The sequence below is a fragment of the Styela clava genome, chromosome 6 (assembly GCF_964204865.1).
Source record: "Styela clava chromosome 6, kaStyClav1.hap1.2, whole genome shotgun sequence".
Lineage (NCBI taxonomy): Eukaryota > Metazoa > Chordata > Ascidiacea > Stolidobranchia > Styelidae > Styela > Styela clava.
In genome coordinates this window covers 24139338-24157749 of record NC_135255.1, presented here as the reverse complement: position 1 = coordinate 24157749, position 18412 = coordinate 24139338, and positions in this window count along the sequence as shown.

The window sequence follows — 18412 nt, the reverse complement described above, 5'->3', positions numbered from 1 at the left end:
TTTAACTTGCTCAAGAATGTTTATCTGAAAGTAACAATTTTTACATTTAATGTGGGGCTCCGCGAATAATATTCAATCTTTCAAGGGCTCCGCAACACCAAAAGTTTGAGAACCCCTGGTCTAGGCGACTTGATATATCTAGAAGATGCCCGATATCGACGAAATAGGTCTGTCGCTGTAAATGAACAAAGAAACAGGAAAGTGGAATTGAATGAGTGTTCAGCGTAGTCCAAGAACGTAGTCAGCGTGAAATATTGTTGTCATTTTTTTATTATACCAAGAATACTCGCTCCTAACAAGGCCAAGTACAACCAGCAATCAGTACATCTGAAGATACCATAACTAACTATACAAGTGCGTAGTTTGATACATCTCAAATGGTTCGTTTGAAAGATTGATGACCAAGAAACGCCGTATTATTGGTGAAATGATCATGAATCGAGCAATATATTGTTGAAAAAGACGTACGAGTTTGTGTCTCACTGCAAATCCCACAAAACAAAATAATATTAAAGCTGATAATATACATCATGACCAGTCTAATGTATCCAAATCTTTCGCTTTAGCAACGTAATGTCGTTTCTAGAAAAAGTCGACCATTTTGTCACGTGTTCCAAATCTATCCAACTTTTGTGCTTCAGTTTCATGAAGATATTTTCTTTAACACTTTCACTTTTTTAGACATGGGCTATAGGAAGCAATACGATCATATAGATACTTTATTTCGAACCCCATAAAGGTACAACACACAAGACAAACTCACAGGACAGAGATTCTGGAAAGTCGCCAGAACTTTAAATGAGGTTTAAAATACCAGACATTAATGCATCGCGAAACTCACATTGTGGTATAAACACGATGAGATACCTTATATATATCTGTGCTTTAAGCTTATGAGCATGTTGATAATTCATGAATAAAGGTTAAGAAACATGATGAGTCTTCCTTCAAGATTGTGTGCATTATGATAACACGTGAAAATAGATTACAAAAGTAAAAAGTCGCATAAGATCTGCATTTCCACGTACAATTCAGCACTTTAAATGAATTTTTCCATTTAAAAAAGAAAATTCACCAGTCCATAATAAAAGTGGAAAGGTATGTTAAACTCATGTTTTATACATACAGGTTGCTGCTAAAATGTGATGTTTACGTTAAAAAAAAATTGAAAGTTTCAGGATTCACCGCTGTTTGTAATTTGAATATTTCCCACGTATCTGTTGAACCAGTAATCAGTAATTTATTTCTTCACCGTGCTAGGAATACGCACGATATACATACACAAATTTAAAAATATATAAAACAAAATCGCACTCTGGGGCGAATGAATATACCGGAAACCAATACTGGTCATCGCGTTGCAGCATACTGGGAAAGTCTAACAGAACATGATAAAAAGAATAAAGTCGAAACTAAATATGGTATTTAAAGAACAGTACCTACGTCAGGGCTACCTGGTATACCAAGCAGTCAACGTTTCGAAAACTAAACCAAACCAAACCAAACATACAATCTTTATCATATGTCTGGCCCATGCCAGAGCAACAGTTCACGATGCGACTTCCGGTCTTACTTTTGCTTGGTGTTTATTTCCATTGTGCGGTCAAACAGTCTTGCCATATTGCATGAAATGAAATTCAGTTTATGAATTGAAACCAAACCCATCAGCACGTATTATTCTTGTCGCAAGCGTTAAATTTTTCATTCAAGCTGGATTTCTTTTGAAATAGAATCGTTGGGAAACCCGGACAAAAGCGCTAGAGAAATTTTAACAACTTATCGAGTAACTATAAACTAATGTAAATGCTTACAATTCGAATTATGTTGTTTTGCCGGGGTCAGCAAGGCCGATAAGAGTAAAAGAGGCTGGGTTTCGCTGCTTGGGGGCAATCATGTTGCAGTGAGAATACATAGTACAAAAATCATTTAAAATAGGGATGTGCAACCATCAATACAGGAGAGACAGATAAAAATAACTGAGTGAAACCTCCGGCTGCACTTTATACAAATACAACACAGGCTTTCTAGTATTTCCAGGCACAAAACAAAAAGTTTTGTTATTTTTATTGGAACACCAAATTATAATGAAAACTTGTTCAATGTGCCGCACATCATTCAAATTTGGCACTTCCCAATCTGGGTAGATAGTAGTGAAAAAGCAAAAATTAAGATTTTGTAATAGGAAATGAATTCCCTTATTTTATTGTCTTTTGCTCAGATACGAAATGGCGATTCAAAAACTTTATATTATTGATAATCGTGAATTTTAGAATTTGCATTCAGAATCAGAGAGGAGACATTGAAGTTCGATGTATACTGCCGCCGCAGTGGTCGGGCCTGATGGGTGATAATACTTACCCAATACCCAATCAGTCCACTCGAGGTCATTGACTTAAAATGACAACGCATTGTAATCTGCGATTTTTATTACACGCTCCGATTTTCCGATATTCAGAGTTGCCTGGACGCAGTAACTCGAGCTCGTTTTGAATAAAACCACTTTAAAAAAATACTCAATGAGGTATTGTTTTAAGCAGGGCTACGCGCATTCACACAAAAATAAAAGGAGAATGATTACTAAGCGAATTTACGGTACCACTGAAATGCCCAAAGCTGCTGCTTTGGCATTCAATTTATTAGATCTGTGGTCGTGGGAATGAGATTTTAACCCAAGATATGATGACGACACAGTTAGATAAAATGGAGATTTTGAGTGAGATAAAATGGACAGGACAACTGAGCAAATTTTTTATTGTAGAAAATTGAGTCAAATAGTTTGTCAAATAAGTTGAAACAACATTTAATGCCGAACTACCGGAAGTTCGAATGTATGGGGGCATACCTTACGACGTCATGAAACATGATGGAAGCGCGATATAGAATTAAGATTCAAGACTTTGTGAGTTCATTTCATTTTCCCACTCGTGATATAAAAATTGGTTCATTTTTTTTCTCAGCCTGTATCCAAGTATTTGCTAACTAACTGCAACATTTTAAAATCCTTGTGAAAAAAAACAAACAATTTCATCTCAATATGGGTGAGTACGAATTCATTCTTCTTTTATGAATTTCTCTACACTGCTCCGAACAAAGCTTTGTGAATGCAGGTATATTTATAAAGCTCTAGCCATAGCCTTAGTTCAAAGACCAGTTTCCTGACGAAGACAAATACACCAATACTAGTTTATTATCACTAACATCTGTGTGACTGTAAATGTCCCCTATTCTTCTCATTGACTTGACTCGAGTCATGTTTTCAAAAACTCAGGACTTGAGTTGACTCGAAAAGTGCAATGACTTGACTTGTGACCTGGGTAGTGCCGGGAATCGACTTGTGACTCGAGAGTGCAGTGACTTGACTTGTGACTATGGCAAGCATGGACTTGACTTGCGACTCAGGAGTGCAGTAACTCGACTTGTGACTCAGGAGTGCAGTAACTTGACTTGTGACTCGGGGAGTCAGTGACCCGTATTTTGACTTGAGAGTAGAATGACTAGGTAGAGCAATGACTCGAAAATTAAAATTCCAGCCATAGAATTAGTTTCTACAATACTCCATGATGATTTCTAAACCCTTGTTCTGACAAACCATCTCGAATAATAGAAAAACCTGGATCCAATGTATCTGGAGCATCAGAGAGTCATCAAGAAGCGGGTGCTTCGTCAGTGGATCAGGGGACTAAAGTTCAGATGGCGTCTAAAGTTGGCCGAGGTATAATATTTGGGAATTGCTAAGAATAATTTTAAAATAAAATTATCAATAAGCAGAGTGCAAAGATTGATGGTTGGTTGAATAAGATTTCGAGTCATTTTATGTAGCTAACTCAAATCACTTTGGTAACTCGAGTCGCCTTTTCAATATTCATAAAAGTTGAGAGTTGAATACATTTTGCAGCCCATCATAGGGGTTTAAAAAAAGCAGTCGTATAACCTAATTTACTCATTTAAAAAAAAATTATTTTGGAAAATTTGGTTGGAATTACTTTTGTTACGTTGTCTAACTTTTTTGTAAGGTCTTTTTATAGCATTTTTCTTATCATTTTATCCACCCAAACAAATACCTGTATTATTATTTCACAGTTGCCGCAGCTCCACAACTTCCTCCAGCTGAACAAGCTGTAGCAGAAGCGGAAATGACCCGCCCTGATCTAGCATTGCCAGAAGAAGCACCGACACTAGAGGGAACAGGTAAGTAACTTCTCACAATAAATCAGATTTTGACATAGTAACATTAAGTGATATAATGCACAATTTGTTGCCTTTATTTCCACAAAATGAGGTCTGATAGTTGGGGAGCAATGCATCATACAGAAATGCATTATGTTTTTTACTAAAATAGTCATTTCTGGAATTAATATCAGGCAGGCAGACTGTCAAATACCTCAACTAATTGTTTTGAGAATTCTCAACATGCTCGGCATCACACCCCTGAATATCATGTGTTAATTGAAATAATCGACTCCAGGAATGGAATTGCCAATTTATCCTGTCGTTGCACGGAGGTTCATTTAACTACATTGTAGTCATGGCTTCCCATACCATCGACCAGAAACGGTTAACCAGTTGAAAATCTATCTTGACTGGTAACCAACTTTTGACTCAAAAATCTGACTCGGTGGTAAAAGGGCTCGACTTGTGACTCGGAAGTGCAGGCACTCGACTTGTGACTCGGGAGTGCAGGGAAACGACTTGTGACTCGGGAGTGCAGGGACACGACTTGTGACCCGGAGTGCAGGGACACGACTTGTGACTCGGAGTGCACGGGCACGACTTGTGACTCGGAAGTGCAGAGACTCTACTGGTGACTCGGGAGTGCAGGGACCCAACTTGTGACTCGGAAGTGCAGCGACTCGACTTTTGACTCGAGAATGCAGAGTTCTCGACTTGTAACTCAGAAATACAGTATGTTGTCATGTGAAAAATTGAAGCAACAACAGTGAATTTTGCGTAAGCAGTCAGAAAGTCTAGTCAGTAATCTATCTGTGAAATTAAATAAACAAACTTATTAAATCAAATCTTGTGAAAGCATGTTGCAGGAGTTATATTTGTGATGTTTGATCAAGTTATATCTGATCGAGTATAGCTCAGAATAAAAAAATTTTACAGTCAAACCTGATCCGTTGCCTCCGAAATCTATTGTATCATTGCAAGATGAGGAGATACCAACGAACATTCAGCCAATTCTATGTGCTGTTCATGCTGTTTCTAAACAAATGAAACTGAGAAAAGCCGGTAAGTTTGATGATTGAAACATGAGAAGATTAGAATTGATGTAATGTTAAATTGCATTATTGTATTCTCATCAATACGTACGGATTTTAGATTAAAAGGTGTTGTCAGAAAAAGGGTTACGTGATTGCTAATTCAAAGGGATTAAGATAAATAAAACACTCACGCACACACAAACATAAATACATACATACAATCAAACAGAGGGATGATTGATTGTTTTGACCAACGTTGCAGCATCATATTTAAATTCTCAAACTCTTGGTAGTTGAATATGAAGTTGTCAAATTTTTCAAAGTGCGAGTTTGAAGTGAAAAATAAAACATTTCAAATAGCATTTATTTTTCTCGAGTTGGGATTCGGAGCCAAAGTATATTTTTATCAACCTGGAAGAAGGGTAAGAATTTTTTCCACTTTCAGGCATTCCGGGTAGTTAAGTGCTTATTTTGTATTTTAGAGAATTTATTAAATGGAAATATGTGCTGGAATTACTTTTGTCCAACTTTCTTGTCAATGATTACAATTTTCCATTCATCATTGTATTTACTCACACAAATAAATGTATTATTATTTCATAGTTGCCGCAGCTCCGCAACTACCTCCAGCTGAACAAGATGTAGCAGAAGTGGAAGTGACTCGCACTGATCCAGCTTTGCCAGAAGAAGCTCTGACAGTAGATGGAACTAGTAAGTAATTTCATTACAAGAGTTCTGATTTTCATATAGGACTTGTGACCTAGACTTGTGAATGGGTGTGTAAGATGGGAATACTTTTCATTTTCTCTTCGTTTCAAGGATGAGCTGCTTTTTCGAGGCTTTGTATTTCACAATATTTTACCCAAATGTTTTAATTAAACCTAATTAGAGTTTTTTTCTTTATATATTCTAATATTCTGTTTCTCGCTTTGTATATTGTAGAATAGGGCTGTCAGGGAAAATTCACACATTATTCAGCGCCCTTTTAAATTTACACCAACTCAGAATTGCTTGAGTGAGTTTAAAAATACAACTGCTAATATTACAAAAATGCTAAACTCGAACTCTGGACAACCCATTGAATAATCTGGAATTAAAATCTCGATGGAACTTTTTAAAAGGTAACCACTTTTCTGATTTAATGACTTAAAAAATCAACGAGAATATCGGTCGGAGACCGAATATTTATCGATCGAAAGTTAGGGAATCCCCCAAAACAGAAACTGCGGTTTCGATTCATTCGCTCTATAGTGACACCTCGTGTGAGATATGATGAATGCTCATGCAAAATTTGGAGCAGATTCAACCTCTCTTTCGTGAGATATCGCGTGCATCTAACAGACAAACAAACAAACGAATAAACAAACAAACAAACAGACAGACAGACAAACAGACAAATACCTATTAATTACCGAACAAGAATCGATAAGTAATAATGCACAATGCTCATGAATCCAGAAACTTATTCGTATTTTTGCAATTCAATACTTGGCTCAATATTATTATCAATTTAGTGCCATTCCACAGATTTACAACAGGCTCATACAACTGTCCTAATTTCCTACTAATTAATGAAATTTCCGATCTTTGAACGAAAATGAGAAATTGCCACAATGAGTTGTTTTGGATGTAGCTCTCTAGCGCCACATTCATACTCTGCCACTCCAAATAAGTTTTGGAACTGACAACTTTGTTTCATAGTAATATGGAGACTGTTATATCAATTTATGTTGTGGGGTGTCCCAACCAAACTTAGGTTCCGAGAAATGCTCTAATTTCTTGTTTAATTTAGCTGAACGATTTGCAGAAGAAGGGGAAGTGACATTCAAAGCTCAACCGTTTCTCTCTGATGAGTCTGGGAGAGCATCGGCACAAGACGGAGCTAGTGAGTAACATGTCACAGTGAATGAATTTCTGCAAATAAATATAAAAAACATTGTTATAAATATAATTTTTCAAACAATTTCCAATGCTCTCGTACCTAATCAGGGATCAGGGTTATTCTACTCTAATATATATTCAAATGTGGCTCCTAACAAAACAATTCTGGCCCGATAAATTGTACTTCGAATCTGAGCCATTTTATTCTGACTAGATAAGTTATATATGTCTGTCCTTATATAACTTCAGCATATGGCAGCCATGGCCTCTTATTTGGTTACCAGTCCATCTCAAGTATGGGAATAGTTTTGAAGTTGTTTGCTTCGGATTTATGAACTTGGATGGTGGAATAACCGACCAGCGCTTACGTGAACCAATCTACAAAGGCACAAAACCCAGTACTCCACTCAACATAATTATCCAGAGAATGCGAATTTGCAAACGTGCCCGGGTTGATTGAAGAGGGGAAGGGGAGCGTTTTTCCAACACGATTCGCCAACCTCTGAGCCAAGTCGATAAATTCTCACTGTGATTAGCCAACTCTTCTTAAAAAATGTTATGTACCAGACCCACGCGTCCCAAAGTGGGATTAATTTCTAAGCAATCTAAAGCTAAATCATCAATTTCTTAAACATGGAAGAACCAAACCAGAAATTAATACAATATTTTGGTGTGTAGGCAACTCTTTAGCACCACCTACATACAACCAAAATCTTAAATTAAATCTTATAAGGGATATTTATGTGCAAGAGTATCATTGGACTCCTCGCTGTCGTAGAGTGGTTCCCTGCACCATTAAGCCTATGCATCTGAAAATAAAGTACTGGCTAACTAATCCCATATCCGACATGGACTGGTAACAGGACACGAGGACGTTGTCCTCCATATGATTAAATAGGTAAATCCTGTTTGTCTTCAAGTAAGCATCGCTATAAGGGGGAAATACCTATGCATGTACATACACAGTCTGAAGTAGAAATTTGACCTCGATATTCATTGAAACTAGTTTGGTTCAGCCTTGATTGTAATGTGAACTAATTCATGTCTCAATTACCATTAATCTGCTCAAAATCAAACTTAAACTCGTTCATGGATTCTTGCACAAATTTTTTAACACTTGCACCTGTGCGGTCACGTGGCCACATACCAGTAGTAATCAATTGCCACTATTATCAATTTAACACTTCACCACTGTAACAAAGTGGATGTCTAGGTCACTTACAAACTTACCCGAACAGTTCTCACAACAGAAGCACTTTTCCTTCAAGCGAGCAAATTGAAATGGAGAATACACCATCCATCTAGTAGAGGCCTAGTGGCTGTTTGATACAATCCTTAAAAAGCGATGCGAGTTGGATAATTCGCCAAAGCCATAATGGGAAGTATTAGAAATTCCGAAACTTAGATGCCCGATCATCTTGATTAGGACAATGGGTGTTGCCACTCTTTAACCAGCCTTGGTTCTCCATAGCTTCTCTTCTTAGGTAAAAGAATAGGATTTACATCTTTATCCTGGGAAAGTCGATTGAATGACTTAATCATATGACGAACCACTCTATGTCGGGTATGAGATTATTTAGCCAGTTATATTGATTCCATATGCATGGACTCGATGGTGGGGGAAGTCGTAATCGACCAGCAGTTACGTAACCACCTTGCGGTGTCATGATGCGCCACCCCGCCAAGTGATTGTCATATTTTTGTAAAAATAAAACTTGGAACTTGATATTGATACTTGAATATCTTTCTCTAATTTTCAACTCAATTTCATTGTTCTAGGCGACATCAGAATTGAAGATGTTTTCACTGACATTGCAAGAAAATTCACGTCGCTCATTCATTTCAAAATGTTTGCCTTGGCTGGAAATGGTCTCAGGCTCACTGCTGGAGAAGTTTCAACAATCATTGCAGACAATCCTGATTCTGTTGAAGATAAAAAGTTTGGAATGCTTGATCTTTGGAAAGAAAAACATGGTAGGTTCTCGTTAAACAAAATTGTGAGTTTTTAAACAGCAAGAAAGCTGTCTCCTATGAATAATAGTCTTTTCTATCACAAAATACCTTTCCCTTTTTATAGAGGATATAACTATTTTCAAAGACTAAGCACCTTTCAAAAGCCTCCACCTTCTTTGTGTTTCAGGATCTAGAGCGTCACCTACCAACATAGCAGAGGTATTTAAGCAACATTTCAGGCAAGAGAGAGGTGGTGTCACTGGTAAGTTAGGGGAGGTTTTCCATTATATGATATTATTACTTCAAAGAATTTGTCAAAATATATAAGTTCAAGCGCCACTGGAGCATTTTAACAGGTTTGTCTCACTCGGCAGAGCGACAAGTATCATCACGAGTTTTGTTATTATGTTGTTGTTTGAATTCTTTCTCTCATTCTTCTTCTTTTCGTTATGAGACAATCATTTTTCTCATTAACCACTGGACCAACAAAATTTTCAGTGGTCAAAGATTCTATTTTAGCTAAAAGAGTATTACCTTTATTTATTTAGAAATCGTTTTCTTTTTTTGGTACGATGACGTTATAGTGCATATCATACCAATTTGCTTTACCTTCATGTCCCTATATTTGTGCATCGCTCTCTTATTTCAGATTGACTATGCCCACATCAGATGTGTTTTTTGTTTTTATCATTGTGTCTCCATGTCTGCTCTGGTATTGCTTTCCTCAAAATTCTTGTTTATATATGCTATTGCTCTGAGAAATTTCCTCAAAAACCTCATCTTTGTTTGCCCTGTATATAAATGGTTGCAATAATTGCAAATATAAACACTTTGCAGACACTGCGAACCTGAGTTTTATTTTTAATTCTAACTTTAATTCTAACTAATTCTAACTAACTAACTAACAGAAATGCTGGGATTTTCCAAGAACACTTAATAAAACATTGACCTATAGCATTTCACCGCTGTGTCACTCAAATAATTGGCTTCATATGCAAATGTAATTGAATCCGTTCTTTATCAGGTTCAAGAATCGAGGATGCTTTCCTAGCAATTCCTAAACGCTTCGCCAACGCAGCGCAGTTCCAAAGATTTGCATTGTCTGGGAAAGGTTTATCGCTCAGTATGCACGAGGTTGGAAACATAAAAGAAAATGCAAAAAATGTGGAAGAGAGGAATCTGGATTTGCTCGTTTTCTGGAAATTGAAAAACGGTAAAGTTTTGATGTTTGCTGTATTTGTTCAACCTCTGAAAACTGAAAAAGAAATTCCATGGTAGTGTATCGGTCATCAACCAAGGCGAATGTATTAATAAGCAATCATTTGTTACATCTTTCCTAAACTCAGTCACTCCTGTCCTAATGTTCGCCAACTTACTGCAGTCTTCACAAAAGTCTGGCCTTGATTTATATTCTGTATCTTTCACGCATATTTATCTCATGTCAGTCATCCTCACAGGTGGGACGTGTCTAGGGCTGTCTGGGACAGCATGTTACAGGGGTGGGTTTTATTGCTTAGTTTGATTATTTAAACAATAATATTACGAACATTTCACGCTCACTTAACCTTTAATTGATTTATTTTCGAGTATAACAACATCTATAATTTGTTTATCCCCCCTTTATGGTTCAAATAATACAGAGCCATCAAGCATGTGATAAGTTGGGTAGGCAATAACGAAATCATAGATTTCAGTCCTTTTACACAACATGATGTAATGTAGTTGAACATAATTAGTTACCTCCATATTGGTGCACACACTTCTGGAGCGCCAAAAGTTTAATAGCAGATTCATATTATCATTTTCTATTTTAATAACACAGGAGATTCAGCAACAACTGAAAACATCTGGCAACTGGTAAATGCTTTCCTGGATGAAAAAGGAGAATCCCACCAAGGTAAATTGTTACTCAAATACAGTTCCTCTGACATTTTTTATTTTGACAACCTGATTGTGATACCTGATTTACAAGTTATCTGGGGTTGATGGCTCAGCTCAGGTTGCCCTTGTGAGAGAAACTTCATTCTAGCAAGGTAGAAGACTTATAATCAATGCAGTAGTAAACCTCACTGCTCTCACTTGTTCAGTTACAGCCCAGATCGAATAATAAAATAGCTGACCAGATAAGTGTTCCAAATTCATGGAAATTGTAAATCTGACTGATCATCCGATTTTAACAACCAACGGTTTCAGACATGCACTTCGCCCTGGAGTAAATTTGATTTTCGCTTAAAAGTGCCCCTTAATGCTGCTAGAATAGACAAAGTTAGTTAAAACTCCTTTGAAACGGCCTAAAATGTCTCTTGCTTTGTCTCTAAAATAAACGCATCTTACTACAAAGTCTCTGCAATATATGAATAAAATCTCATCATGATTCATACTTTCCATACAGACCAGCCTCCACTGCATTCTCGTCCAATAGAACCTCCTGTAGATGAGGAGATATCGGGTGACGCTGAACCACTCAGACCTGATGTTGAACCACTCAGACCTGGTGCTGAACCACTCAGACCTGACGCTGAACTACTCAGACCTGATTCTGAACCACTCAGACCTGATTCTGAAGCATCTCAGGCTGATCCAAGACCAGTAAGGCAGGAACCTGGTGAGTGTTTGAAGAAATTTCTGCTCAACTTTGTTTCCATTTTAAAACAAATTTGGTCAAAACAAGGTCTTGTTTACTCTCGATGCCATACTCACTCTCACTTCGGAACAAAAGAGATTTCCTCGACCAGCAGCCGCCATTTGTCAACAGCTACGGACAATATACTTTAAAATTCCATACAAGTCAGGTGTAGGATTGGCTATACATCGCCATATGAAAAGCCTCCCGCGTAAAAAAATTGTTTGTTATGGGCAGTCGCTGCTGAAGTGCCAAGAGCTACTAGAACTGTAAAGAAATAGAATGTTGAATCGTAAAAAGTAACTAACGATGAAGTACATACTTGAAGCAGTCATCACCACATTGACGCTCACCAAGTATAATAATCCCATGGATTGCCTGAAGGCTCGACGGAACAGGGACTAGAACTAGGAAACATAGATTGCTCTCGCACTCTGCTCTGTGGGAGGAATTGTAGGGTTCTCCAGAAGTATGTGTACCAATATGGAGGTAACTACATTTGTCCGCCTATTTTACATCAAGTTGTCTAGAGCGACTGAAACCTATGGGCAGGGGAGTATTCACTTGATCAACACAGAAAGTCCACGACTCATCATAGAACTAAAATAAGGAAAATCGGGATACATTTATGTCTCATCCTTAACCTTTACACATACTACGGGAGTACCTAACTTTGTGCATTTCTAGCGCCCTCTGACGTTTGTGAAATATGTATAAGAATGGTTCCATTACATTTGAACCCACGTACATTTGAACCCACGACAATTGCACCTGCATGCAATTGCACCTATGGAATTTTTTTTGGTTTTACGGATATTTGTACCCATACTAACCTAACCCATGGGTTTTAGCACCCGCATATTGATTGAACCCGCGGATATACACATGGGTTCAAATGAACATGGGTTCAAATGTACGGTCACCATAAGAATAAGTACAAGATTCCCATGTCTCGTACTCTGTGGGTGGAATTGTAACATGGTGGTAGATTACCCTGAGGAGAGGAAAGTCAGCAGACTTCTGTGAAGTATTCTAATTTCTTCTTTGTTTTCTTTCTTTAGCTGAAAGATTTGCAGAAGAAGGGGAAGCGTCATCTAAGGCTCAACCGTTCCACTCTGATGAGTCTGAAGGAGCATCGGCACCCGGTGGAGCTAGTGAGTAACATTTCTGCACGTATTTTGGTAAATAATGAAGGGATTTACTTATTTATCCCGAGGATAGAAAAGCATGTGCCACTACTCAATCATATGGCAAACCACGGCCTCTCGTCCGGTTACCAGTCCATGTCGGGTATGGATTAGTTAGCCAGGTATGTTTAGGATGCATGGACTTTGATCAAACACTAATTTATTTTTCGACTAAGAGAATAGGGAACGAGTTGATGTTTTTTTTATGGGCATTTAAATTGGAGTTTTATAGGAGGGTTTTATAGTTTTATATTTATCCACAGGAGGGCTATTTGGCCGCTCTTTAGACAGCAGGTTAGGAATAGAGATAGATATATGGTCCCAATCACCGATTGAATGGCCTCCTCTGTAGAGAACTATAGGGCTGCTATATAGACAGCAGGTTAGGAACAGGGATGGATATATGGTCCCAATCACCAATTGAATGGCCTCCTCTGTAGAGAACTATAGGGCTGCTATATAGACAGCAGGTTAGGAACAGGGATGGATATATGGTCCCATGTTAATTGCACATACAATAGGTTGCAATCTATGTTCGATAACCAAAACCTGCTTTACTATTCTATAATTACCTTGTATCAATGAATCCACCTCAACTTTTATTTCTATTTTACAGTTCAAAGCAGTTCTAAAGTTCCAGCTCCGTTCAATGTACTTGGATCTCAAGAACCAGGGAAGACTTTACCAGGTGACGTGACTAATTATTTAAAGTATGGGTTTGCAAACTGTGGCCCATGGGCCAAACTGCGGCCCACATGAAATAATTGTGAGGCCCTCGAGGATGTGTCAATTTTTAATGATGTGTCTACGAAACAAGTTTTTATTTTAGTTAATCTGGTATGTGCAAGCAATTCCAATACCTTTGCATAAACTATAACAGTATCTGAGGGCTACTGTCATATTAATAAATTTGAATAGCAGTTTTCTTAAGAAATTTATGCGTTTTCACTCACAATTTCTCACTCACCTTTAAACAATGCTGTATTATCAATAACAAAAAGTAAAATTTTTGTCCCTGCATCTACTAGAAAGGCTATCTTAAATAAAGGGGCGGCTCGCGGCTTTACCTAGTTACTTGTAATTTGCCCTCCTGTAATAAAGGTTGCACACCCCTGATTCAAATATTAATAATACAAATATTTTACTCTTTACTTGACCTTCAATTTATTCATTCTCATGTATAATGCTCTAAATCAAAGTGAGGTATGAAGGGCACTATTTTCAGTAACTTGCCCCGCAGCACATGGGTTTGGCGCGCTCCTGATTGTTGACGTTGAAGCCTTGGATCTTTGTCATGCAGTTTTGAATAATGAATCAATACAATTATTACAATTAGTACAGGCCCTTGTCAACACCTAAATATTTCTCCATCCAACAGAGAAATTCTAATCCATAAGTTAATGTTTAAATAGGCTCTCACAAACTATGCAAAACTTGCTAATTTGCCAGTGATTCCATATAATTCAATACTTATACAACCGTTTCTTTCAGTTTCATTTCCGAAAGGGAAGTTTGATCGAGCTCACTTTGGGGATCAACATATTGCGACACAAAACATAAGTAAGTGTTTTGTTTTTTCTGTTATAAACTGAGTTGTGGGGATTTCTGACAAAAAAGTCTGTGCAAGATCACAGGGTGCAATCGGAAGGATATTCCACCGACTCAAAGCCTATGAAAACTACATTAATGAGTTTAGACCAGGGGTACCTGCAAAATTGGGCTCATTCTGAATGGTATGTGGCCCGCGAAGAATCCCAAGTTAATTGCAAAGCCTATACCTGAGTCCAATTTATTATCTATGCATATGACGTTACTTGTGCAAAGCGAACAACGCATGTCATAAGATTACCTTGGTTACCCAACCAGCTAATTCCCATCACCCGATTCGGCATGAGAATGTGCGATTTTCCAAATTTTTGTTGTTCTCTGAGGCTGGACTCTAAATTTGATATGCTTAATATATAAAAATTGTAACTGGCAGCATATGGTGAATTGACATGAAATTTGGGAACACTTATGTGTATAATAAATAAACCAAAACGCTGTCACGGCGCTTCCATGACTTTGGCACAAGGATATCCAGTTGCAGTATTGACAGAATTTATTTACGGATTTATGTTTTTGCCGAATTGGGTGATGGCAGGCTCGGTAACCGAGGTATATTTAACGTGGTTGTACAATGTATGAAATATTTCACTTTCTTCACAGCGAACTACCATGGTCCTGTGGTTAATCAAGCTTCTGCTCACCAAGAACGCCATGATTCACTGGGTGGACAAAAAGCCGCTGTAAGTTTGGGGGAAGATGGAGGTCTGTTTGAATTGATAATTTGTTAAAATATCATGAGGCTTGCTAATAGGGAGACAAACATATATCTTTTGGGAGACACTATAACAGGGCTACTCAACTATTTTCACCAAAGGTTCGCACACAAAATTTAAGATTTTCATATATCTTTAAGGAGACATGATAACAGGGCTAATCAACTATTTTCACCAAAGGTTCGCACACAAAATTTTGAAATGTACATATATCATTAGGGAGACATCATAACATCTGCTCAACTATTTTCACCAAAGGTTCGCACACAAAATTTGAAATTTACATATATCTTTAGCGAGATAATATAACAGGGCTACTCAACTATTTTCACCGAAGGTTCGCACACAAAATTTTGAAATGTACATATATCATTAGGGAGACATGATAACATCTGCTCAACTATTTTCACCAAAGGTTCGCACACAAAATTTGAAATTTACATATATCTTTAGGGAGACATTATAACAGGGCTACTCAACTATTTTCACCGAAGGTTCGCACACAAAATTTAAGATTTACATATATCTTTAGGGAGACACTATAACAGGGCTACTCAACTATTTTCACCGAAGGTTCGCACACAAAGTTTTGAAATGTACATATATCATTAGGGAGACACTATAACAGGGCTACTCAACTATCTTCACCAAAGGTTCGCACACAAAATTTAAGGTTAACATATATCTTTAGGGAGACACTATAACAGGGCTACTCAACTATTTTCACCAAAGGTTCGCACATAAAATTTAAGATTAACATATATCTTTAGGGAGACACTATAACAGGGCTACTCAACTATTTTCACCGAAGGTTCGCACACAAAATTTTGAAATGTACATATATCATTAGGGAGACATGATAACATCTGCTCAATTATTTTCACCAAAGGTTCGCACACAAAATTTGAAATTTACATATATCATTAGGGAGACACTATAACAGGGCTACTCAACTATTTTCACCGAAGGTTCGCACACAAAATTTTGAAATGTACATATATCATTAGGGAGACATGATAACATCTGCTCAACTATTTTCACCAAAGGTTCGCACACGAAATGTAAGATTTACATATATATCTTTAGCGAGATAATATAACAGGGCTACTCAACTATTTTCACCAAAGGTTCGCACACAAAATTTAAGATTAACATATATCTTTAGGGAGACACTATAACAGGGCTACTCAACTATTTTCACCAAAGGTTCGCACATAAAATTTAAGATTAACATATATCTTTAGGGAGACACTATAACAGGGCTACTTAGATATTTTCACAAAAGCTTCGCACACAAAATTGAAGATTTACATATATCTTTAGGGAGACACCATAACAGGGCTACTCAACTATTTTCACCAAAAGTTCGCACACAAAATTGAAGATTTACATATATCTTTAGGGAGACACCATAACAGGGCTACTCAACTATTTTCACCAAAAGTTCGCACACAAATCTGAAGATTTACATATATCTTTAGGGAGACATTATAACAAGGCTACTCAACTATTTTCACCGAAGGTTCGCACACAAAATTGAAGGAGAGACACTATAACAGGCTACTCAACTATTTTCACCAAAGGTTCGCACACAAAATTGAAGATATACATATATCTTTAGAGAAACACTATAACAGGGCTACTCAACTATTTTCACAAAAGGTTCGCACACAAAATTGAAGATTTACATATATCTTTAGGGAGACATTATAACAGGGCTACTCAACTATTTTCACAAAAGGTTCGCACACAAAATTGAAGGAGGGACACTATGAAAGGGCTACTCAACTATTTTCACAAAAGGTTCGCACACAAAATTGAAGGAGGGACACTATGAAAGGGCTACTCAACTATTTTCACCGAAGGTTCGCACACAAAATTTAAGATTTACATATATCTTTAGGGAGACACTATAACAGGGCTACTCAACTATTTTCACCGAAGGTTCGCACACAAAATTTTAAAATGTACATATATCATTAGGGAGACACTATAACAAGGCTACTCAACTATTTTCACCGAAGGTTCGCACACAAAATTTAAGATTAACATATATCTTCAGGGAGACACTATAACAGGGCTACTCAACTATTTTCACCAAAGGTTTGCACATAAAATTTAAGATTAACATATATCTTTAGAGAGACACTATAACAGGGCTACTCAACTATTTTCACCGAAGGTTCGCACACAAAATTTTGAAATGTACATATATCATTAGGGAGACATGATAACATCTGCTCAATTATTTTCACCAAGGGCTCGCACACAAAATTTGAAATTTACATATATCATTAGGGAGACACTATAACAGGGCTACTCAACTATTTTCACCGAAGGTTCGCACACAAAATTTTGAAATGTACATATATCATTAGGGAGACATGATAACATCTGCTCAACTATTTTCACCAAAGGTTCGCACACAAAATTTGAAATTTACATATATCTTTAGGGAGACACTATAACAGGGCTACTCAACTATTTTCACCGAAGGTTCGCACACAAAATTTTGAAATGTACATATATCATTAGGGAGACATGATAACATCTGCTCAACTATTTTCACCAAAGGTTCGCACACAAAATGTAAGATTTACATATATATCTTTAGCGAGATAATATAACAGGGCTACTCAACTATTTTCACCAAAGGTTCGCACACAAAATTTAAGATTAACATATATCTTTAGGGAGACACTATAACAGGGCTACTCAACTATTTTCACCAAAGGTTCGCACATAAAATTTAAGATTAACATATATCTTTAGGGAGACACTATAACAGGGCTACTTAGATATTTTCACAAAAGCTTCGCACACAAAATTGAAGATTTACATATATCTTCAGGGAGACACCATAACAGGGCTACTCAACTATTTTCACCAAAAGTTCGCACACAAAATTGAAGATTTACATATATCTTTAGGGAGACATTATTACAAGGCTACTCAACTAATTTCACCGAAGGTTCGCACACAAAATTGAAGGAGAGACACTATAACAGGGCTACTCAACTATTTTCACCAAAGGTTCGCACACAAAATTGAAGATTTACATATATCTTTAGAGAAACACTATAACAGGGCTACTCAACTATTTTCACAAAAGGTTCGCACACAAAATTGAAGATTTACATATATCTTTAGGGAGACATTATAACAGGGCTACTCAACTATTTTCACAAAAGGTTCGCACACAAAATTGAAGGAGGGACACTACAAAAGGGCTACTCAACTATT